We start from the raw sequence: 24,884 nt of genomic DNA, 5'->3' as shown, positions 1-24,884 counted from the left end.
TGAAGGTGATAGTTTCAGAAAAACCTGGGAAGACTGATGAACTGATGCAAAGAGAAGTAAGCAGAAGTAGAACAATGTGCACAGTAACAGCAATATTGTAAAGAACTCTGATAAATACAATGCTCTACCACAACTTCAAGACTCTTGTTGAAAAATGCTATTCACCTCTAGAAAGAGAACTGATAGACTCAGAGTATATACTGAAATATATTTTTTTCTGCTTTTTTTTTTCCAGAACATGGCTAAAATAAAAATAGGTTTTGCATGCCTTCACATATATAATGCATATCTTTTTTCAGTGGGAGGAAGTGGTGGAAGGAAGGGAGAAAATTTGGAACTGAAAATAATAAAATTTTTAAAAATTAAAATAAACAAAAATTGACCACCCATCTTTTGAAACCTTTGATCATCTATTAGTTGTGTAATGAAACGTTGGGGTTGTTTTAATTTGTATTTTCCTTATTACTAGTGATTTAGAATATTCTTTCATGTAGTTAAGTATTTGTAATTCTTGTTTGGATAATGTTTTGTTCATATCTTTTGACCTCTTATCCAATGGAGAATGGTTTTTGTTCTTACAAATTTCTGTTAGTTGCCTATATATATTGGATAGCAAACCTTTGTCAGAGATATTGAAAACAAAGATATTTTTCCCAACTAAGCAACTTACTTTCTCGTTCTAGTTGCATTAATTTTGTTTGTGCTAACCTTTCAATTTCATGTAATCAAAATTATCTATTTTTTATAATTGGCTTTGTTTTTTATTTTGGTAAAAATAGATCTTCTACCTTTAGCTATAAAAGGAATATGACTAAATAATATCATATTTTATGATAGGATCAGTAATATTCGGGTCACATAACTGGTTTGAATTTATTATGGAATATGGTAGAAGATGCTGGTAAGAACTGTGATCATAAACATCCATGGTTCCAAAGGTACTATGATGAAACATATTATCAATCGCCTGACAGAGAGGCGATGAATATAGTGTATAGAATGAAATGTATTTTTTGCATATAGCCAATGAGGGAATTTGCTTTGCTTGACTGAATATTTGTTACAAATAATATGTTTTTTTCTCTTTTCTCCCCCACCCAATGGGGTGTGGAGTGGGAGGGAGAGAAAATAGATTTCTGTTAATTAAAAACAAATTGAAAATAGAGAGGTGGAGAGGCTACAGGTGAAGAATCTTGCACGTACTTTCAGATGAGATCCCTATATTATTCATTTTGCTTAGCTGGCTTACTTTGTAATGAGACAGTGTTCTTAGAGTATAAGTATAATCTAGAAATATCTTTATAATGTGAAAACAAAACACATCAATAAAAACTTTTTAAAAACATGGTTTCTTATTTGTCAATCTAAGTGGGCTGATGGTTCCTTTCTCAGAAAAATGCTCTTACATGAATAAGATAAAATACATAGGATTGCAAAGGAAGTTGAACTTTATAGAACATAAGGGTGTCTTTTTTTTTTAAATTTTCCTATTCAAGTTCACAGATCTCCTGAAATTCAGTCATAGACCTGTGGTCTTTGGGTGAAGAACCCCTAGTTTAAATCTCATTTCTGTTGGTCTATTTTCTAGTTTACTTACTAGTTCTCATCAAATAGAGACTTCTTTCCTAGATAATTTATGTTTTGGGGTTTATCAATAAACACTGAGAAGCTGAATTATTTTATTTCTGATTCTTCTTTGTCTATAGACATGTTTCTTTTCACTTCCAATGATAGACTACAATCTATGTAGAGTAGGAATAGTTGAAAAATCTAAGAAGGTTTAACTTACGGCAGGGGAAAAAAAGATGTGGGGTGGGAGAAATGTACGTAATTGTCAAAAATTTGAACTACTATCCTGTGGAAAAAAGAAGAAATTTGCTCTAAGTGGCTATTAAGATAACAGCCAATGGGTGGAAGTTATAGTGAGATAATTTTTAGTTCATTTCAAGAAAGATTAAAAATATAATCAGAAGTACCTAAAAATGGAAGGCCCTTCCTTGCAAGTTAGAGAGCTGCCCATCAATGGAAGTGTTCAAGTGGAAGAAATATTAAATCAGATATGATGAAAAGGGAATATCTATATTAGTTACTGTGTTGGATCATCACCAGGATTGGCTGTATGGCCTAGTGAACAGCCACTCAGTTTCATCCTTTGTTTCCTGTTAACTTGTGTTTCCCAGCAGTCATGGAGGCACTAATTATTTCCTTCCTTTTTACTTTCCCTCAGTAACCTGATAACTCACATGAAGCGAGGTTAGAAAGAATTTGAGCATGGTGAAGCAGTGCCTTCCTGATGAGTAGGCCTCTATCCTTCAATCTCCCACCAAGGAGAGTATGATACCTTTTCCAGAAAGAAATGGCTTTGGGAGGGGGTGTCCAAAAAGTGATGTTACAATCATTGAAACAGCAGCTTGGAGCTGTGACTTGAATCACAGAGTTGGTTGAATGGCATTGGATCAAAAAGGAAGTCCCGCAAACCTTCTCCTAAAATTTAAAGCCATCTGAGCCTTTTCTGCTTTGAAAAATCTCAGGGGATGTAGGCTGCAATAAATTTTTCATTTCCTGTGAAACCTGAAGTTCTGCCTAGGACAGAAGGGAGAGCAAAAGAGGAAAAGTGTAGCATGAACATCTATTCCAAACGACTTACCACTCTCCAGTGATATTCTATTACAGGTCAGGGCCAAAGAGTTCTCCCACCTATAGAGGAGAACTGATTTTGGGACACTTTGATTTCAGAATCTTGATTCTGTGGACTCCTAAGCAATTCTCAAACATTCTTGCAGTGCTTTCTATCTGCCTATCATTACGGCAGGCATTAAAATCAATCTATGGAGGAAATTTTTTTCTAGTCTTAAGCATAAATAAATGGCAGCATATATTCTCCCCAGACTACAACACCATGGTAATAGAGGTGCCCACAACTGTTCACTTTAAACCCTAATAAATAAGGTCTCCTAGGTCAGGTTCCTGTGAGTGGTTTAGTTGAGTGTGGAAACCTGAGGTAGCATGATTTAGAGGAAAAAAACAAAAAAAAACAATGGATCCTGAGTTAGGAGACCTGCATTTTCACCTTAACTCTGCCACTTACTATCTGTATAATCTTAGGCAAGTCACTCAGAATTGCAGAAATCTAGAATTCTGTAAATCTAGCAAAAAAGGACTTTGGTCTAGATCCAAAATGAGGGGCCTAGTCTCCTCATTTTAACAGTGAAGGTACTGAGACCCAGAGAGGAGTGAAATGCCCAATGTCATAGCAGTAATAAGCATAAGTGACAGAATTTGAACCCAGATTCTTCAAAATTAACCTTATATTATTGCCATTGAACCATGACTGTCTTCCCCTCATTCCCCCTCCAATCCAAGTACTTTCCTCAAAATGATCTTATAGGATAAACAGAATAAAAAGATCTATCAGATCAAATATATACTGAGGAGATGTGATATAGGTCATACAATGAACAAAACATTGAGGGACTGATTTATAGGGTATCTAAAGTAGGGGAAGACACCAGGGTCAGGGGGGAAAATCATCAGACCTGATTGATAGCAACCACAGGTGACCTAGAGAAGATCAGTGGCTATCAGCCCATATGCCTGATCTCCCATCTATACAGATCTCTATGAGGGCCTTCTATACATGAATTGAGGGCATCCTCAATGAAGATATTAGGAGAGAACAAGCCACTTTTCACATATGATGGTTGTCATCCTTCATTCTTGAAGAGGACCAAAATGGCATCACTGTGCCAGAGTCAAGTTTCAGTGTGTCCGACTGTGGCTGATCAGACTAATACAAGCTACCACAGGTCAGGCACAAATAGTCCATGTGAACATTTGGGATGGATTGTCTAAATTTGTGCATCTTGCTTTTCGTCTAAGCTATTTCAATTCTGCTTTGCTCATAGAACACAGCACCTTCTCTGATGTGGGCATGTCATGCTGAGCAGTTCTGTGCCACTGTCTCCCATGTCACACAATCAACTCCAAAGTTCGTTTTTTTTAGATAATATTACATTTTTTAAATTTTTTAAAATTTATTTATTTTTGGTTTTCAACATTTACTTCCACAAGATTTTGTGTTCCAAATTTTCACACCATCGCGCCCATCCCCTCACCCCAACATGGCATGAATTCTGAATATCCCTTGCCTTAGTCTCTCTCCCTTCCATCTCTCCCTCCCTTCTCTTATCCCCTTCCTCTTCTATTTTCCTGTAGGTCACGACAGATTGCTATACTCCATTTCCTGTATTTCTTATTTCCCAGTTCCACGTGAAAAGGTTTTTTTTAAACATGTTTTTAAAACTTTGAGTTCCAAATTTTCTCCCTTCTTCCCTCCCCACCCACCCTCATTGAAAAGGCAAGCAACTCAATATAGGTTATACATGTGCAGTTATGCAAAACACTTCCACAGTAGTCATGTTGTGAAAAACTAACACTATTTCCCTTAATCCTATCCCCCTCCCAGTTATTCTATTCTTTATTTTGACGCTCTCCCTCCTCAGAAGTGTTTGCTTCTGATTACCCCCTTTCCCAATCTGCCCTCCTCTCTATCATCCCCTGCTTCTTGTCCCTTCTCCCCCTATTTTCCTGTAGGTAAGACAGATTTCAAACCCAATGAGTGTATGTTATTCCCTCCTTAAGCCAAATCCTATGAGAATAAGACTCATTTATTCCCTCTCACCTTTCCCTGTTTCCCCTCCACTGTAAAAGCCTTTTCTTTCCTGTTTTTTTTGTGAGACAATTTAACACTTTCTACCTCTCCCTTTCTCCTTCTTCCAGCATGATCCTCTCTCACCACTTAATTTTATTCTCCAGATATGACCCCTTCATCTTCAACTCACCCTATGCCCCCCACCTCTATCTCCCTATCTATCTATCTATATCTATATCCATACATATAATTTTTGTTTCCAACTACCCTAATACTAACAAAGGTCTCATGAGTTACATCATCTTTCCATGCAGAAATGTAAACAGTTCAACCTTAGTAAATCTCTTATGATTTCTCTTTCCTATTTACCTCTTCATGTTCCACTTGAGTCCTGTGTTTGAAAGTCAAATTTTCTATTCAGCTCTGGTCTTTTCATCAAGAATGCTTGAAAGTCCTCTATTTCACTGAATGACCATTTTTTTCCCTGAAGGGTTATACTCAGTTTTGCTGGGTAGGTGATTCTTGGTTGTAATCCTATCTCCTTTGCCCTCTAGAACATTATATTCCATGCCTTCAGGTCCTTTAATGTAGAAGCTGCTAAATCTTGTGTTATCCTGATTGTGTTTCCACAATACTTGAATTGTTTTTTTCTGGCTGCTCATAATATTTTCTCCTTGACCTGGGAACTCTGGAATTTGGCTACAATATTTGTAGGAGTTTTCTTTTGGGGATCTCTTTCAGGAGGAGATCTGTGGATTCTTTCAATTTCTATTTTGCCCTCTGGTTCTAAAATACCAAGGCAGTTTTCCTTGATAATTTCTTGAAAGATGATGTCTAGGCTCTTTTTTGATCATGGCTTTCAGATAGTCCAATAATTTTTAAATTCTCTCTCCTGGATCTATTTTCCAGGTCAGTTGTTTTTCCAATGAGATATTTCACATTGTTTTCTAATTTTTCATTCTTTTGGATTTGTTTTACAGTGTCTTGATTTCTCATAAAGTCACTAGCTTCCAATTGCTCTATTCTAATTTTTAAGGAAGTATTTTCTTCAGTAAGCTTTTGGACTTCCTTTTCCATTTGGCCAATTTTGCTTTTTAGGGCATTCTTCTCCTCATTGGCTTTTTGGACCTCTTTTGCCATTTGGGTTAGGCTATTTATTAAGGTGTTATTTTCTTCAGTATTTTTTTGGGTCTCCTTTAGCAAGCTGTTGACTTGTTTTTCATGATTTTCTTGCATCACTCTCATTTCTCTTCCAGTTTTTCCTCTACTTCTCTTACTTGCTTCTCAAAATCCTTTTGAGCTCTTCCAAGGCCTCGGACTGATTCACATTTTTCTTGGAGGCTTTGGATATAGGAGCTTTGACTTTGTTGTCTTCTTCTGGTTGTATGTTTTGATCTTCTTTGTTACCAAAAAAAGATTCTATGTCTGACCTTCTTGTGAGCTTTGTCATGATCCCAACCAATTACTTGAGTTTAAACTCTTTTTAAGGTAAAGATCTGCTTCCAATGTAGAGAATGTGCTGTCCCCAAGCTTTGAGGGTTTGTACAGCTGTGTTCAGAGATACTTCTAGGGACCTGTAAATTTTCAGTTCTTCCAAGGTGGTATTATAAGGGGCAAGGTGTTTACTCCTTTCCTGGCCTGTGCTGCGGTCTATGAGTGACCACAAGCACTCTTTTCTGTCTTGGAACTGTGAGAAGGATTTTCTCTTTACAGCCACTAAAAGCTCCACCACACCAGCGCTCCTCCTTGCCCCAGGACTGCCCCTCAGAACTGTGACCCAGATCCAAGCATGGGCAAAGCAAGAGATTCCTGCCTTAGCATTGGCAAAGAGATCCCTGCAATCCCTCTCTGATCAGCCATATGATTCCCCCTCAGTCTGTGGGCTGGAAGGTCTGGAGGCAGCTGCCACCCCAGGGCCACACTCAGGAACTGGGGCTGAGACCTACCTTCTCTCTCACCACAGAAACAGACTTTTCCCACTGATCTTCTAAGTTGTCTTTGGCATTCATGGGTTGAGAGTTCTGGAAATTGCCACAGCTGCCTGTGATTCAGTCCTCTGAGGCCTGCTCCAGGTTTGCTACGGCCTGCACACCCATGCCAAACTATGTTCCTCTCCCAGCCTGGTGCAATATACCTTTCTGATCAACCATCCAAGTTGTCTTGGGCTGGAAATTTGTTTCATTCTGTCTTTTTGTGGGTTCTACTGCTTTGGAAATTGTTTAGAGTCATTTTTTAATAGGTACTTGGAGGGGTCTGGGGGAGAGCTCAAGCAAGACACTGCTTTCACTCTGCCATCTTGGCTCCACCCCCTCAATTCCAAAGTTCTTAAGAGAGTCTGAGACTGTCCCTGTATCACTTTTTTCTGACCACCATGTGAATCGTCCTGCATGAGTTCTCCATTAAACGGTCTTTTTGGCAAATGCACATTTTGCATTTGAACAACATGGCCAGCCTATAAGAGTTTTGCTCTCTGAAGTAGAGTTTGAATGTTTGGCAGTTTAGTTCGAGAAAGGACTGGTATCTTATCCTGCCAGGTGATCTTCATAATCTTCCCAAGACAATTCAAATGGAAGCCATTCAGTTTCGTAGCATTGCACTGGTATACTGTCCAGGTTTCACAGGCATAAAACAATATTCAACAATTGACCACATCTTTACCTAATTGACTGAAAGTTGTAGGGATTATAAGATTCCATTATGTTCATTTGTCGAATATGAAAAGCACTCTATTCAGCACAACAAAATAAGTTCTTTTATAACAAGTATTGCTAATCTTTGTATCAAGATCATTCTACATTCCTTGGAATATATAAAAATAAATATAGTCCTAGTTGGTGGCCCTCTGATAACAAACATCAGTCAAGGTATAACACAGGGAGAGATGCATGCTTGTCAAAAGTATTCACTCTTATGGAAGAGATTCAATGCAGAGTATTGATCAAGGAAGGGTTCTTCAAAAATGCTGAGGTCCAGGGTTAGCTAGGTGGTGCAGTGGATAGAGAACTGGCCCTGGATTCAGGAGGGGCTGAGTTCAAATCTGGCCTCAGACACATAACACTTACCAGCTGTGTGACCCTGGGCAAGTCACCTAACCCCACTGCCTAGCTAAAAAACAACAACAACAACAACAACAACAAATGCTGAGGTCCTCTCAAAGCTCCTATTTACTGATGACACTGGGTTAAATTGTGTGAAGCTTCAAGATATTGTTGATCCTCCTGAAAGGGATCCTCAGACAATCAAAGGAGTTAAGACTATCCATCCACACAGAAAGACCAAATGGATGAAGAATGTCCATTGTTCAGATTTCAACATATATCTGAATGGACATCCTATAAAACTTGTCCAATATTACGTATATCTGGGAAAGACAATATAGCTAGACAATAGGCTAGGCATATACAATTACTGAGTATTCTATAGATAAGGAAACAGGCTGAGGAGCACAATGACTTTAAAAGTTCACCTAGCCAATAAAGGTCACAGACAGGACTTAGCCACATGTCTTCTCAATTATTTATCCAGGACTCTTTCTGCTATGTTATACTGCCCTGCCAATTTAAGTCTATTTCATCATTTTAAAAATATATAGCTGTTGGGCTAGATAATATTTTAAATAACTTCTAGCCTCAAAGTTCTATGAAAGCAAAGATGTCAGTTAAACATTAACTAACTAATTAATTAATGTATTAACTAAGACTGGAGTGATTTAGCTTCAGGACTGATTGAAAGATGGATAAAGGGTGGCATACTAGTTAGAAAACAATGGAGGAACTTCCTCCCTAATTACATAGAATAATGTATGTTGGAGGAAAAATATGACTGGTGGAAAGAGCGTCTTAATAGATGTCAGAAGACCCAGAATGTAACCATTACATCACCAAAAATTTCCTCTATGCATCCTTGGACAAGTCACTTATCTTCTATCAATCTAACTTTCCCAATCACAGACAGAAGACAATAAAGACTGCCTGTCTAGCTCTTTCATAGATGTGCTTTATCAAAAGTGATAAGAGGTTGTAATATCTAGGGGCTAGAAGAGACCCTAGAGATTATCTAGGCCAGTCCTCTCATTTTACAGATTATGAAATGGAAAAGATTACGTAGCTTGTCCAAGGTCATACAGGCAAGAAGGAACAGAATTAGGGTTTGAACCCACTTCTTCTAATTCTAAAGTCAAGATTATACCCATTGTTTATAGATGTAAGATTACATGTGTAGTGTGTGCCCTACATGGATGAGCCAGATTTACCAGAAACTATGTGTTAGTAATCCTATAAGACACAGTGTTAGATTTCTTAGGACAAGGACCATCTTATCTAAACTTTATATGTCTCTCATCCTGCAACCAACTAGTGTAGTATTCTGCACACCTTAGGTACTTAATAAATGTTTGCTGCATAACAAGGGAATATTGTATACTTCGACAGCAATATTGTTTTAAGAATGATTTAGAGCCACTAAGTCATTTTGACTATTACAAATTCACAAAATAAAAATAAAGGACATATGAAGAAAACTACTATGTGCACACAGAGAAAGAACTGATAAAAATAAGTATGTATAGAATAAATTTACATATATACATATATATACACACATATATTATATATATACACATACATACATACATACATATACACACATACATTTTATATATATGCATACACACACACACACACACACACATACCTATTAGTAGCCATCTCTAGATCAGGGTTGGGGGAGGGAAGGAAAAAAAAGAAATTTGCGTGATAACTTTGTTGCATATCTGGGGAAATAGCAAGTTGTACATGGTATATTTGCAGTTTCATGTGCAATCATCTTTTTATTGTATTATGCTATGGAAATGTTTGGTTCTGTGAATTAAAAATAAAATAAATTTATGTTACAAAAATAAGTAAATAAAGATCATGAAGTCTGAAGGGGAAAAAAAAAACAAAAGAAATAGAATTTGAATATTTTATATTCCCACCAGGAAAGATGATCAAATGAAACAAGCAAAATTAATGAAAGTCGGTGTTAGATTTCCTTCCTATAGATACTCTTTTTTAAAATGTAGAGCTTTACATGTATTTCCGTTAAATGTCTTCTCCTTAGATTTGTTCCATTTATGAGCCCTGTGACAATGCAACCGTATAAAGCCTAGACTACCAAGGTTAGCCAATGTGGGCAGGCATAGGTAAAGTCTGATACAAAGCATGATACATTCAAGCAAGTGATTATGCAGCTATGGTTCACTGTTCTTACCCTAAATGACACAAGCTTCCTTGTACACTGGACTTTGGCTGGGTTTTTATCCCTTGTCCATAGTAGATATTTATTATGTGTTTTCCGAAGGAATAAAACAAAAACACCCGTACACTAATGTATATCCATTTGAAGTCTGATTTTTGGTCACTTAAAACTCTCCAGTTTTGATTCTGGCTCACCCTCTTATAATTTATTATATTTCTTATCCTTTTCACGCCTACTAAATAATTACTTAGGATCACCTTAACTAAACAATCAATCACAATCATTTATTAAACATCTACTATATAGTTGATGCTCTGCTAGTTGCTGGAGATACGAAGACAAAAGTGGAACAGCCCCTACCCCCAAGAAATATAAATTGTAATGGGGAAGACATACACAGGTATGAAATATAATCCCCAACATTTATCATATCCTTTCCACAATTCTTTGGTGCTCCCTCCAATTCTCAGGTGCTTAGTGATTTCAAACCTTTCCCCTATTCAAAATTAATCCCGGCAAGAAGTAATCTACAATGATAAAAGTAATAAGAAAAGAAATAAAGGAATGAATGAATGAATGAATGAATGTAATCTACAATGAGGTATAATTTACTGATATCAGTTTAATATATTACTCTTCCCAAGAATACATATATTTTAATGGATCTAAACACATTGACTGGTGAAATTATCTATATCCGAAAGTGAGGAAACTATTAGGGCAGGCAATAAGTCCTTCCCATAATTCCTGAAATCATACCGTGTAAGCTAGTTATAGAAGGGCTGCTCTCACCGTTGCTCTAGTCTAATTGCCACACTGGTGCCAGAGCCAGTCTGCCAGACTCCCAGAGGACTGAGAACCTTTGAAACTGGTTTCTTGACTTCTTTCCAATATGTGTTTCTTGAATGGCAAAATGCAGTGACAGGTAGCAGCCCTGTTGTGCTGCTGATGTTGTTGGTGTTCTGCAAGTTTCCCTTGGGACAACAGTCTGGTTTGTGACTTAAGACTTCATTGGTCCTGAAAAATATGGCCATAGATTTCAGGCAGAAGCTGTCCTTTCTCTGTTTAACTGCCTCAGTTCTCTACTATGCTGTGCTAGTGTAAACATGTTTGCTGAAGGCAGAGGCTTGTTTTCTCTCAGGCTCAGGACACAATGAAAAGTGGAATGATAGTGGGGGGCTGACAGGATATAGAGCAGACTTTGGGAAAATCCACTGAGGTGGTTGATCAATGCAAATTGGGTAGGTGCTGGTTTAAATTTTGTCCATTTTATGGACAAATTACAGAATTCACAGCCAGGTGGGACACATTTGAAGATTATGATAGAAGTTTACTAAGTGGTAGTTTTTTGAGGTATATGGTCTCTGCAATGCCCGATAATGTTAAATACTGCAAAAATATACTGCAAGAATAGGTAGACAGATAAATTATAAAATCTCAGAACTTGGAAAGAACCTCAGATGACATTTAATCCAAATTTTCTCACAGTGTAGGATCTTCCTCTACAACATTCTCCAGTTAACCTTCTGCTTGAAGATTTCCATTGACAGAGAGCTCTCTTTCATACAAGGCAGCCAGGGGTATGTTAGTAAATGTTGAACAAGTGGCTTGGGTTGTGTGGAAAAATGTGTTGCACACACTTTTAAGTTTAATCTGTATTATAAACACCTTTTTAAGTCTAGAAAGACACCTAACAAAACAATAAACCCTATATGTAGCCTGGTGATTTCTGAGGTGCAAATGCTCACACTGAAAATTTGACAATGGGTCCATTGGAGCTGCTCCAGCACATGTTTGAAAGGCAGCCCACACTAATGTGAGACAGCTCATTGTTAGAAAGTTCTGCTGAGTAGCAAAACTGCTTCCTGATAATCTCCATCTTTCACCTACCCTAATCCTAATCTTGCCCTCTGGTATTTCATAGAAAATCTGCTTCCTAATCAGTGAAAAGTCTCCAAATATTTGAAGTTATTTCTTACTCCTCCTCTGCATGTTCTCTTTCCAGGCTAAATGCCCCCACTTCCTTCTTCCTAGGATAATAGGTTTGCAATTGGAAGAGTCTTTAGATGGCATGGAGTTTAGCCCCTTCATTTCAATCATAAAGAAACTGAGGCTTACAAAGGTTAAGCAACTTGTCCAGGATTATATAACTAATGAGTTCTTGAGGCAGGATTTGAGCATTGCTTTTCCTGACTCTATGATCCTACCATTGTATGATCAGGTTCCTAGACATCTTCCATTTTGTCTAGATAGTACTCTAAGTAGTTTGAGGGCAAGATCTGTTTCATTTTTGTCTTCATATCTTCAGCAGCTGGCACAATAACTAACACGGAGTAGAGGGGAGAAACATGAAAAGGGATTATTACTAGAGTTCCAATTTAGAGACCAGAATGTCTAAATCTACTGGGTACAGGAGGCTGTACCACATACCATGATGGATTTAGTCACATGTTCATTGAAACACAGAATTTGAGAATTTGAAGGGACCTCAACAATCTCTTAGTCCAATTCAAACATGAAAGTAACCCCATGATAAGATCATTTTCTTTATAGTCATTCTTGAATTCACAGAATATTTAGTCAGAGGAAACCTTAGAGGTCCAACCTCATTTTAGGGTGAGCAAACTGACGTTAGAGAGGTGGAATAATTTGCCAAAAGTCATACAAGTATCAAGTGACAGAGCTGAGACTAGAAACAATGTTTTCCTGAACCCCAGACCAGCTCCCTTTCCAGCATGCCGGACAGACTCTTCCTCATATTGTGCCTAATAAGGTGGGTTGGTGAAAGTAAGTATTTAGTGAGTGGTAGGTATGTTGTCTTTACAACTGAGAAAGTATCATCCTGAATCCATGTTCTCTGTGCCTCAGGGGAACACAGCTAAATTCATCTGAACACCAATCAATAACCCAGTGGTGCATTCAGTGGCCAAGACAGTGTGTACTCATCAGTAGAATCCCTTGTCTCTGTCAAAACTAGAAGATTCAGGATGGATGCCCAAAACAAGAACTAAAGGCAGAATTTCAACTTAGTGAGCAACAATAAACACCAAAAGTTTTCTTTATAATAGTTTCTAAATCTTTGAGTACCATAAACAGGAAAAGGAAAACTTTTCTAAGAACTAAAACTATCTAATAATGAAACAGATTGTCTCATGGGCAATCACTGAAAGTACTTAAGCAGAGGTGAGGGATGTTGTAGAGGACAGGTCAGACAACCTTGAAGGACCTTTCCAACTTTAATATTCCAGGATTTTAGGATTCTAAAGGCCCCACACAAAGCTGATATTTTAGCAGCTATAAAATGATTGGGCATTATGTTTAAGAGGGGTTTTGCCAGCTCCATATAAATAATGATGATGATGATGATGATGATGATGATGATAACTAGCATTTACATACTGCTTCAAGTTTTCCAAAGCACCTTACAAATACTATCTCAATTTATCTTTTCAACAGCTCTGGAAATAGGTGTTACAATTATCCCCATTTCACAGATGAGGAAACAGAGAGAAGTTAAATTGCTTGTCTAAGATCAAGGAGCTAGTAAGTACCTAAGGCTGGCTTTGAGATCCAAGTCTTCCTGACTTCAGGTCCAGCTCTCTATTTACTTCACACCTAGCTGCCTTTACATGGGACCATATAAGCATATGTGACCTGGCCACTGATATCTAATCTTCTTTGAGTGCATTCAATTTTGAAAGGCAAAATGACACAATCAAATATGAAAAACATCAGAAATGTAAGAATACCTCAAAGGTCCAAGCTATGGCAACTGATGCTGTACATTCATATAAATAAGAGATGGTGGTATGAACATTTTTATTTATAAAGCAAAATTATAATAACTGCCCTTAATTTTGTTGTTGTTTCTCAGTCATTTTTCAGTCATTTCTTACTCCTCATGACCCCATTTGGGCTTTTCTTGGCAAAGATACAACAGTGGTTTGCCATTTCCTTCTCCAGCTCATTTTACAGATTAGAGAACTGAGGCAAACAGGGTTAGGTGACTTGCCCAGGGTCACATAGTTAGTGTCTAAGGCCAGATTTGAATTCAGGAAGATGAGTCTTCCTAACTCTAGGCAGGGCACTCTAACCACCTCACCACCTAGCTGCTCTGCCTTTAATTATTTGTATTTAAAGTACATTTGTACAAATAGGAGTAATTTTAGTAAAAAAAAAAATTCTCAAAAACTGTACTAAGTACTGGGGGTTAAAAGTTAAAAAAAAAAAAAACACTTGCTTTCCACATTCTAGTGAGGGCAAAAATTAGATGTATGTAGAAAATCAAATGCAAAAAACATACAAAGCAATTATTTTGGGGGGGTGATCATCAGCAACCAATCAGCAACTAATTTGTTTTGTTTTGTTTATTTTTCAACATTTATCTTTCAATTTGTCTTTACCTTTTCATTCATTTATTCATTTATTTATGCATTTATTTATTTTTACTTTTCAACATTCGCCTTTACAAGATTTTAAGTTTTAAATTTTCTCCCCCTACTTCTTCTCTCCCCTCCCCCAGACAGCATGTAATCTGATAAAGGCCATACATGTACAATTATATTAAGCATATTTCCACTTTAGTCATGTTGTAAAGAAGAATTAGAACCAGAGAAAAAAACCATGAGGAAAAAAAAAAAGGAAAAATACTTATGCTTCGATCTACATTCCAACTCCATAGTTTATTCTCTGGATGTGGATAGCATTTTCCATTATGAGTCTTTTGGAATTGAGAACAGCTAAGTCTATCAAAGTTGGTCATATCACAGTGTTGCTGTTACTGCATATAATGTTCTCCTGGTTCTGGTCACTTCACTCAGCATCAACTCGTGCAAGTCTTTCCAGGTTTTTCTGAAGTTCACCTGCTCATAACTTCTTATGGAACGATAGTATTCCATTACATTCATATAATACTCTCCAATTGATGGGCATCCCCTCAATTTCCAATCCTTGGCCACCACAAAAAGAGCTGCCACAATAGATATTTTTATACATGTGGGTCCTTTTCTCATTTTTATGATCTCTTTGGAATACAGAAATAGAAGTGGTATTCCTGGATCAAAGGGTATGCACAGTTTTATAGCCTTTTGGGCATAGTTCCAAATTGCTATCCAGAATTGTTGGATCAGTTCACAACTCCACCAACATTGCATTAGTGTTCCAATTTTCCCACATATTCTCCAACACTTATCATTTTCCTGTTTTGCCATGTTGGACAATCTGATAGGTGTGATGTGGTACCTCAGAGTTGTTTTGATTTGCATTTCTCTAATCAACAGTGATTTAGAGCATTTTTTTTTCATGTTGTTATAGATGGCTTTAATTTCTTCATCTGAAAACTGCATGTTCCTATCCTTTGACCATTTATCAATTGGAGAATGACTTGTATTCTTACAAATTTGGCTCAGTTCTCTATATATTTTAGAAACATGGCCTTTGTCTCTCTGATTTATTCTTAACAGTCAAGACGTTATTTTCCCTTTAAAAGCCAAGATTTCCAGGCATCAATAAATCACTTAATGGCTAATAAGGAAAACATGCTAACAGATCCCCTAATTGAGAAGATCATGTGAAGCACTAATGGAATCAGCAGGGTCTTTAGTATTGGATGCTTCTGCTATGGCTATTGAAGCAAAGGTTGCCAGACAGCATGATTAAAAGTATGGCCATGTATGCAAATCAGATGTATTTTTGATCTTTCAAAATTGATATTTTTTGTTTTTACATCACCTTCAATTCTAAATAAATCCCTTCTCTTTTCCCTACCCAGAAAACCATCCCACGCAATAAAGAATAAAAAAAGTATGAAAGAAATAAAGAAATTATACAAGACTAAGCAACACGTCAGTTGTTTTTGACAGTCTACAATATTCCATACCCATTATCCTTCACCTCTGCAAAGAAGGAGTGTGTGTGGGCATTTCCTCAACTCTTACCCTTGGTTATTCTAATCATACTGTATTCATTTATTTTTCTTTTCATTTATACCGTTATAGGCATTGTATATTCTACATTCTGGGTCTGCTTACTTCATTACTTCATTATGTATCAGTTCATATGTTTCTTCCAATTCTTTTAATTCTTCATATTTGTCATTTCTTACATTTCTATAATATCCCATTACAATTGTGCACCACAATTTTTTTAGCCATGCCCAAACAGATGGGTTTTCAACTTGTTTTTTGTTTTGTTTTGTTACTGTTTTTCACTAACATAAAAAAGTACTGCCACCATAAAAAAAAAATGCTCCCACCTCCAATTTTTTACATCCTGGGGGTATATGCCTAGAAATGGGATCTTTGGGTCAAAAGATACACACACACACACACACACACACACACACACACACACACACTCCAATATACATAGAGTTCTAATGGTCCGAGCCTGAAGTCATGAAAATTAGAACCTAGTTCTCATTTTGAGGTCACAGAATTCTTGAGGTATCTGGACAAACATGGAGGATGGTGGAAGGGAACCTGGGAGGAGAAATAGTCCAGATCATCTGCTCATCCGGAAGCTGGTGCCTTTCTTTGCCTCCTGTGCCCTCTACTTCCTCCTCTGGCTGCCCCCAGATGAGCCCAGCTGGAACAGCGCCCTGACCAAATGCCTCCCCATCCTCTGTCTGGCTCTCTTTGTACGTGACACTGCCCCATTGGGGCCCTATGGCCAATTCATCTGGGTAGGTCTCCTCTGCTCTGCCACAGGGGACATTCTCCTCACCTGGCCCAAATGGGTCCTCTCTGGCATGGTGGCCTATGCAGTGGCTCATCTCTTCTATCTCAGGGCCCTGGGCTGGCTCCCGATCTACCAGAGCCTTCTGGGGTCTGTGGTAGTCATCTTCCTCTTCTACTTTGGGGTCCTGCAGCCTCACCTCCCTTCTGGCCTGAGTCTCCCTGTGTTTGTCTATGTCACTATCCTGGGTCTGATGCTGTGGAGGGCACAGGTCCGAGGGAGACTTGCAGCACTTGGCGGCCTGTTCCTCAGCATTTCAGGTGCCATCCTAGCCTGGGACACCTTCATCCAGCCCCTGCCTTCTGGCCGTCTGATCATCATGGTCTCCTACTACTCTGCCCAAGCCCTGATGGCTTTGTCAACAGTGGAGAGCAGGGACCTCCAAGTTGACTGAGCTCAACTAGCCCTCCTCACAAAGATGACAGCCTCCAGGGAGGGGATGACCCCATGTTGGGGTCCTAACAGACCAGTGACCTGGAGCTCGTCTATCAGCAACTGAGACAATCAAAATAGACTTGCTGTAGGAAATGGCACTTGAAATATGGCAAAATAATATCTAAATTAATAATAATATGTGACATCCTCAGATATGCTGATAGATTTGGTGTTTTATTATTGTAGTCATGTTATCCATCAATACAGAAAGAAGCCAACCCATGCAGTACATCTTGCATGAATCTTGATTCCTGACTTCAACATTTTATACCGTGCTTTGTTTTTTAAAGCGCTTTCACACAAAGGTAGCATAGTGTAATGGGGATAGTATGACACAGGACACTTAGGTTCTAGTGTTGGCTCTAGTTTGTTGTTTTATGTGGGCTAAGTCAAATGATCTTCCAGGTCATTAGCTTCCGTATTTGCAAAAGCAGAGGCACCAGATTTTTCCTTGGGTCACTTGCAGCTCTTCAGATCTCTGAATCTCCTGTGATCTTCACTGTTAGGTGAGGAGGGCAGGAAGCCAAGACTCAGAGAGGTCAACTAACTAACTTGCCCACAATCACTCAGATATTGAAAAGCATCCAGAATACACAGACTCATCAGTTTTCTTGATCCAAATTAATAAAATCACACTTCTTGGCAGTCTAACAGCCCATACCAAGTCTCCCTCCCCTTTTTTATAAAAAAAAAAAAAACTTTCTAAGGTGAGTCTCACATTCAATTCCTTCTGTCTTCTGTCAGATATAGACTCACTAGCTCCAAAGAACTGTAATTTTTCTGCTCTCCCTTGCTTTGTCCTCAGAGCACATGCAGAAGAAAGGAGCTGGCTGAAATACAGGCAATCAATACGTGGGGTTAGACAGCACTCTGTAAGCCAATCCAGAGCCTGAGCAGATCTCCTAACGTCCTCAACCATAACCTTGGCACATGAAAAGCGGTTTCCATTCCATTTTACCAAGGTCTTGGTCAGAGATCAATTGCCATTGTAATTATATCATATATCATAGGAAGGAGGATGGCTGAAAGGGCAGGCCTTCATACATATCATTAGCATTTAAAGAACATGAAAAACAAATTGAACATTATTCCTCATGTAACCTTTTTTTTTCAGAGCAAATAATTTCCCAAATTAAAATGAATAAATTAATGAAAGTGCCACGTGTCTGGGATAAAACCAAGTTGGTAATCTTGGCAGGCCCTTTGCAGAGTTTAGCACATTGTACTTCTTTTCCAAATCATTACAGCATCTCATCAACGGGAGCTTAAATCCTTCAACTAGCTCTCAAAATGAATTTGATCTGAGCAGCTCAGGTCTTGTGGATTCCTAGGGTTACTGACTAGGTGAGACCTGTTTTTGTTTTAATCCCTGTCTCAGCTCAGAGAGGATTAAAGCCTATAATTCTCCTATCCCCATTTAATTGAGAAAGGAAGCTTGAAGAGGCACCTACTGGTACACCCTACCTCGAAGTACAGCCTATTCAGCGTCTACACAATACTACTAGCCCCCTGCTCTCAGAGTAACGAGAAATGAAATATAATTTATGAGTGGGTATTTGAGAATTCCCATGCTAAAACTGAATGGATATGTTCATTATTCCATCTTTTAATTATAAGACCTTTCAAGAATTTTTTTTGCTACCATGTCATTCTCTTGCCCCTCCTCCCAGGGAAAATAATATTTCCTGAAACTAAGTCCTCCAAACCGGACACTGGTTTGATTTAGATTAAACGTTAAAAATCCAAACTTTTAGTAATTTGTAAGCATGTGATATGGGATGCAGGGATACATTGTGGAGGGGATCCATTTTAATTCTCTGGTTATGTATACTCAAAATGGTGGAGGTTTGCATTTGTGTGTGTTCCAGACAGTGGAACTTAAACATAGAGAGATAGATAGATAGATAGATAGATAGATAGATAGATAGATAGGTAATTTCAGATTTGTATCATAGAAATTGGGCTTACAGCAGGTAGGGAAAGAGGATGTCCTTTTTAGAGGCTCAGAAGTTAATGGGACAGTGGAAAAAAAAAAGGAAAGAGTAAAAAAGTTAGCAGGACAAATGGAGACCCAGGAGGAAGGCATATCTAAACCATCTCAAGGCATTCATAGAAGGAAAGTAAAGAATTGAATGTGTTGGGAATAAGGGCCATGACACACCACCTAATGAAAAACAATTAGGTACACATGATTTTGAGGATCTTCCCTAAGAGTTTGTTTAAAGAAAATTTAGGGTGAACTTTAGTATAGGGATAATCATTAGGAATAGATGCTCCCCCCATATTAAGGTACTTTTCTACCCATTTATGTGTAACACCAGCTTTAACAGCATTTTTAAAAGAGACTATAGATATTGTTCTATATTTTGAAATGGAAATGGAATCTTGGACAGTTATAATTTAACTGTCATTCTTTGAGGAGTCTAAGAAGAGACTGAGAATTTAACTACTGTTTTAAAGAGACTTTTAACTGTGATAACTATACAAAGTCCTAAGAAAAAAGGACTAGCAAAACTTATTTTAGGAGAAACATGAGGAAATTCTTGAGAAAAGAATTAAATGATATCCTGAGAGAAGTGAATGTGGAACTCAGTTTCCAGAACTGAGAAGGCAAGAGTTGTAATGATGGCTAAAGGTGACTCTGGCTATGATTTTCTCACAGACGATATATTGTAAATAATTTATGGGGGCAGCTAGGTGGCACAGTGGATAGAGCACCAGCCCTGAAGTTAGGAGAACCTCCATTCAAATCCAGCCTCAGACCAAACACTTGACACTTACTAGCTGTGTGACCCTGGGCAAGTCACTTAACCCCAATTGCCTCAAAATAAATAAATAAATAAATAAAGAATTATGAGACAGGAAAGATCTGGGTTCAAGTACAGCCACTGATAATATACTGGCTTTGATCCTGGGCAAGTCACTTAGCCTCCCAATGTCCCAGGCAACTCTGTAAGACTATAAGATTGCAAACAGTTAGCACTTAGCTATAGATCTGTATTGTTGACTCACTGGGAATTCCCTACACCAATGAAATTACACATACACACTTACATTTTTGACATTGAGTCATTTGAATCATGTCTGACTCTCCAAGACCCCATTTGGGGTTTTCTTGGCAAAGATACTGGAGTGGTTTGCAATTTCCTTTTCCAGCCCAACAGGGTTAAGGGACTTGCCCAGGGTCACACAGCTAAGTGTCTGGTGCCATATTTGAACTTTATATGTGAACATAAATATATATGCATACAATAAATATATTTACATATGCATATATACACAATTTATATAAGCATAACTGTATATATATATATATGAACTATACTTTTATATATAAAATAATATAATGCATCCTATATTATACTACATATAATACATAATACACAGATATATGTGTGTATATATATGTATACATGTATGTGTGTTTCTATCTATGTACTGTGATTTCACTGGTGTAGGAAATTCCCAGAGGGAAAAGTCCCTCAATAAATTTAGATCTTAGGAACTTGCTCTGCAATCTAGAGTCTTAAAGCTTGAGGCACCAAGACTCTCATTGATTTACCTGGAATCATACAGCAGTATATGTTAGTGACACAATTTGAATAGAGATCTTCCTTACTAGAAACATTAAGATTTCTCTATCCAGTGTACCACACAGCCTCTCAGTGTGTATTTGTATGTGCATGCACACACATGCATACTTTCATTAATGTAGGGAATAGACAATTTTCTGAATCCATCTATTTTCTTTTCCCTTTTAAGTAAACATGCAAATGTACTTTTTTCTTGCCTGGTGTGTGAAAACAAAGAAGAAAAGAAAACGGGAGTGTGTGCCTGAAATTTGCTATTCAATTGCATTGGTCTTGGCTAGAAAAGGGAGGAGAGGTAATATAGGATTTGTTATTAAAGATCTCTGAATTTAATGAATCAGGAAAGCTCAGAGTTCAAGGTCAAGAAGTGGAGTACCTCAAGTGGAGATTCATTTTTCATGACAGTTCAGAACATGCTGAAAGGTGAAAGTCTCAGAACCAAAGATATATAGGCCTTCAGGATCAATGCTGAGAGGAGGTAGAACTCCTGAAAATCTAAGTGATATCAGCAAAGTCTCACACTTAGGGTTGGATCTTTCATGCCACGTTTGAACCCAACTCTATTGTCAGTTATTATAATCTCTAGTTGCAGAGGTGCCTGAAGACGCCTATCTCTTGTCAAAATACCTAGCATGTGAAGTCCACAAGCAGGCTGTTCTTCGACTGTAGGTGGCACAGGACCTATCCCTCATGAAGTCTCACCTCTTACAATCCACCTATTTTCAAAATAATCGATGTTGCTCCTGATAGATTCATCAAGTTGCTTTTTTGTGTAAACAATTAAGAGTCCATGTGGATACTTCATTGTTTTGAGTTCAATTTTAGCTACAGTGAGGGAAGAGCTGCATCCCCCTTGTATTTGTTATGTTCCTACCCACTACCCACTATCTCACTAGTAGTGTTACACTTAGGGTCATATGAAGCAAGTTGGATACAGCAGCTCAGCTGGGAGAAATTCTTGGTTTCTAGTATTTAATGACTATTAGCCTTTTTAGCAACTCACTTCATCCAGACTCAAAAAGAACTTTTGGTCCCTTGCACTGAAAAGCAAACTCAATTTTCTAACAAGTATTGCTGGTTGGTCAGTGTGCAGAGAGAGATTTCACCTCTGGGCTGGTTAGCAGAGCAAGTGTTTCTATTTTTCATTTTTTATGAATTTTTATAGATTGTATTTTCAGGCTTCAGGCAGGTTTTTTTCTTCTCTCCCTATTTAGGAGGATTTATTCAACTTGTTCTATTTGATTTTTTCAGCTTGTTCATCCCTTAGAGTGAACATAGAGACATAGTGGCCATTTGTGTATATGGGGGGGGAAATGAATACTGATGGGAAAAACCCAGATTAGATTTAGAAAAATAATTATAACTTTTCTGCCATAGGTTCTGGTATTTGAAAAAACATCTATTCAAAGGAGGCAAATTCACTATTTTTTTTTTCCTGCATGTTTATCTGAATGGAAAGTGATTGTCTAGGTAGAACTGACAAAGAATTCAGTGCAGTCACTATTTAAAGTCATGATGCTAATACTTTGACCTTTGTGCCAAAAACTGGCCTTAAATTAATTCAAATAGGGTATATTTTAGACACTGGTATTGGGGTTGGTGAGGAGGGAAAAGGCTTTCATAATCTGCCCACCCTAACTACACAAACTCAATACCTAATCTGCACCAGAGCAAGGCTAATCTCACTGTAGGCCTCTCTCCTCTCCTCCCCAATATACTAAGCTCATTTTTACCTGTGCACCTTTTCACATCATAGAATGCTTTCCCTCCTCTACACTGCCTATCTAAATATTATCCATTTTTCAAGGCCCAGTTTATATACTGAGTCCTGCATGAAGCCTTCCTTGACTACTGCAGCTTTTAATGCTTTTCCTCTTTTCTGAATTTCAAGTGCATTTTCCACTGCACCATGGATGTCAACACTCAATTCCTTATTGCCTCACCTGTTTTCTAATGGTTTGGTGCAATATGATGCCTTATTTCCTCAACTAGATAGTCAGTTCTTGGATGAGAAAGTCTCCATCTTTTGTATCTTCTCTAACCCCCATAGCACCTGCAACAGCTCTTGAAACAAAGCTGATAAATGATTTCTGTCGCTGACACCCCAGTGCCAAAAGGGAAGTGATGACACATGTGTCAATGGTGGTACAAGGAGTCACAGGATCAGAGTCTGAATCCTGGCTCTGTCACTTACTGCCTGTGTGATTGTCAGGGCATCATTTAATTTCTCTGGGTCTCACTTTTCTCAAAATGAGGGAGATGGACAAGGTGATGTCTATATCTTTGTCAAATCTATGTTTCTGGGCTTCCAAAGGTGGTAGCTGACCACATATACTTTCAGAGGTTTTGCTGCCTCACTTTTACAATAATTTAAAATGGTGTCACAATGATCTATGATAACTCCAAAGGACTCATGATGAAAAATGCTATCCACTTTCAAAGAGAGAACTAATGAACTCAGTGAAGATTGAAGCATTTTTTTCACTTCATTTTTTTTTTCTTGCTTTTTTTGGCAACATGGCTAATGTGGAAATATGTTTTGCATGACTACATATGTATATGGAACATCATCATTCTTACCTTCTAAATGGGTAGGGGAGAGGCTGGACAGAGGGAGAGAATTAGAAAATAAAAATACAAATAAAATGCTATAATTAAAATAGTATTTAAAATATCAGAGTCATCCAACAAGGCCGTAGAAGAAAATGTGGAAGGAATCATAGTGATTACTTCTTCCTCTGCTCTCAGGAAATTCTTTGGGCAGAGAAAGGGAAAGAGATAGAGACAGAAGAGAGACAGAAATAGAAACAGAGACAAAGGTAACCAAGGAGACAGACATGCCGTGGGCGCCTGCATCCACGGCTGTGTTTCCGGTCGAGTATGAGAGAGATAAAGAAATACGTGGGCCAGGTGGGTAGCAAGTAAAGAACCGGCTCCGTTTATTAATCTGAGGGCTAGGGTTTTTATACCACATTTGTGGGAACAGAACCCAGAGTAGCAAAGGCAAAAGTATCAACAATTATTTTTCTCATGGGAACAGTAACCAGGAGGAGTCCCCCCTTGAACCGTTTCCTCACCTCAAGGTCCTTCGTTCTCAGGAGAGACAGAGCAAGGGGGGTGGGAAAGACCATGTATCTGACTTAGGTAGCCATGGGACAGAGGACATGCAACAGGTAAAACCTGGCATGGCCCAAATCCTCTGACTCGTCAGTGCTGGCCCTTGACACAGACAGAAGACAGACAGACACACAGTGACAGATATATTTAGAGACAAAGACAGACAGAAAGACAGACACAGGACAGACTCTGGCAGTTTTAAAATCTATTCTTTCATATCACCCTGTCACTAAGGAGGAATAATATGATCGAGCTGTCTTTAATATTGATTTCCTACATGTCTTTCCACAAGTGAGAGAACTTTTGTGAATGGCTGTTACATCAGGTGAGGGACCACTACAGAGCTGAACTACATAGTAACCTTAATTCCCCAGACTGGTCACTGCACTGTTGAATGGACCAACTTAGTTTTTTTTAAAAAAGCTTCATTTATTGTGAGTTATAAATACTCTTTGTCACTGTACCTAATACCTGAAATTGAGAACTTCTGGCTATTATACTTCTTTTACCCCCAGTAAGGCCATAGTTTGAATGGAGAGGGTAATATCAAAGTGGTTTAAGGACTAAGATGGCCTCTTCCTGTGTTAAGAAAGGGCAAAATCTTATTAGTATCATCAGATAATTTTTAAAATAAGTTTTCTTGATTTGTTTTGAATTTTGAATTTTTTTAGAGTGAAGTTCCATTGGTTTGCTTCGCATTTCATGAATGTTTATCATATTTGCAGATGACAGAAAGCTAGGAGGGATAACTCACAAACTAGATGGTAGACTCAGTACCCAAAACGATCTTAAAGGCTGTTGCATTATTGGGTCAAATTGAAGAGGATAAAATTTGGTGGGTATAAATGCAAATTCTTACATTTGGACTCAAAAAATCAACTTTGAAAAACATAAGGAGGAGATACATCTAGAGAACACTAACTGACAAAGCCCTGAGGATTTTAATGGATTGTAAGCCCAAAATGTGTCAAAAATGTGCTATAACAAGTAAGAAAATTAATGCAACCCTAGGTTATATTGAGTGAAATATTGTGTCCCAGCATAAGAAAATAAGAGAGTCTTGCTGCAACTGATTAGTCCTGGGTACCTAATTTTAGGAAGGACACCGAAAAACTCTA

The 24,884-nt window shown here is 38.0% G+C and overlaps 1 long non-coding RNA gene and 1 pseudogene across 1 annotated transcript in view; one reads left to right on the top strand and one right to left on the bottom strand.

Moving 5' to 3' along the window:
- LOC144456685 (uncharacterized) overlaps positions 1 to 24,884 on the bottom strand; it is a 176,733-nt gene that overhangs the window by 20,454 nt on the left and 131,395 nt on the right. The window lies entirely within an intron of this gene.
- Positions 16,347 to 17,236, top strand: LOC144456684 (lysoplasmalogenase TMEM86B pseudogene; annotated as a pseudogene).

The sequence above is a fragment of the Phascolarctos cinereus genome, unplaced genomic scaffold (genome assembly GCF_003287225.1).
Source record: "Phascolarctos cinereus isolate Bilbo 61053 unplaced genomic scaffold, phaCin_HiC Scaffold_4;HRSCAF=312, whole genome shotgun sequence".
Taxonomy (NCBI): Eukaryota; Metazoa; Chordata; class Mammalia; order Diprotodontia; family Phascolarctidae; genus Phascolarctos; species Phascolarctos cinereus.
Note: the sequence above shows the minus strand (reverse complement) of the source record. Positions and strands in the feature narration are given on the sequence as shown.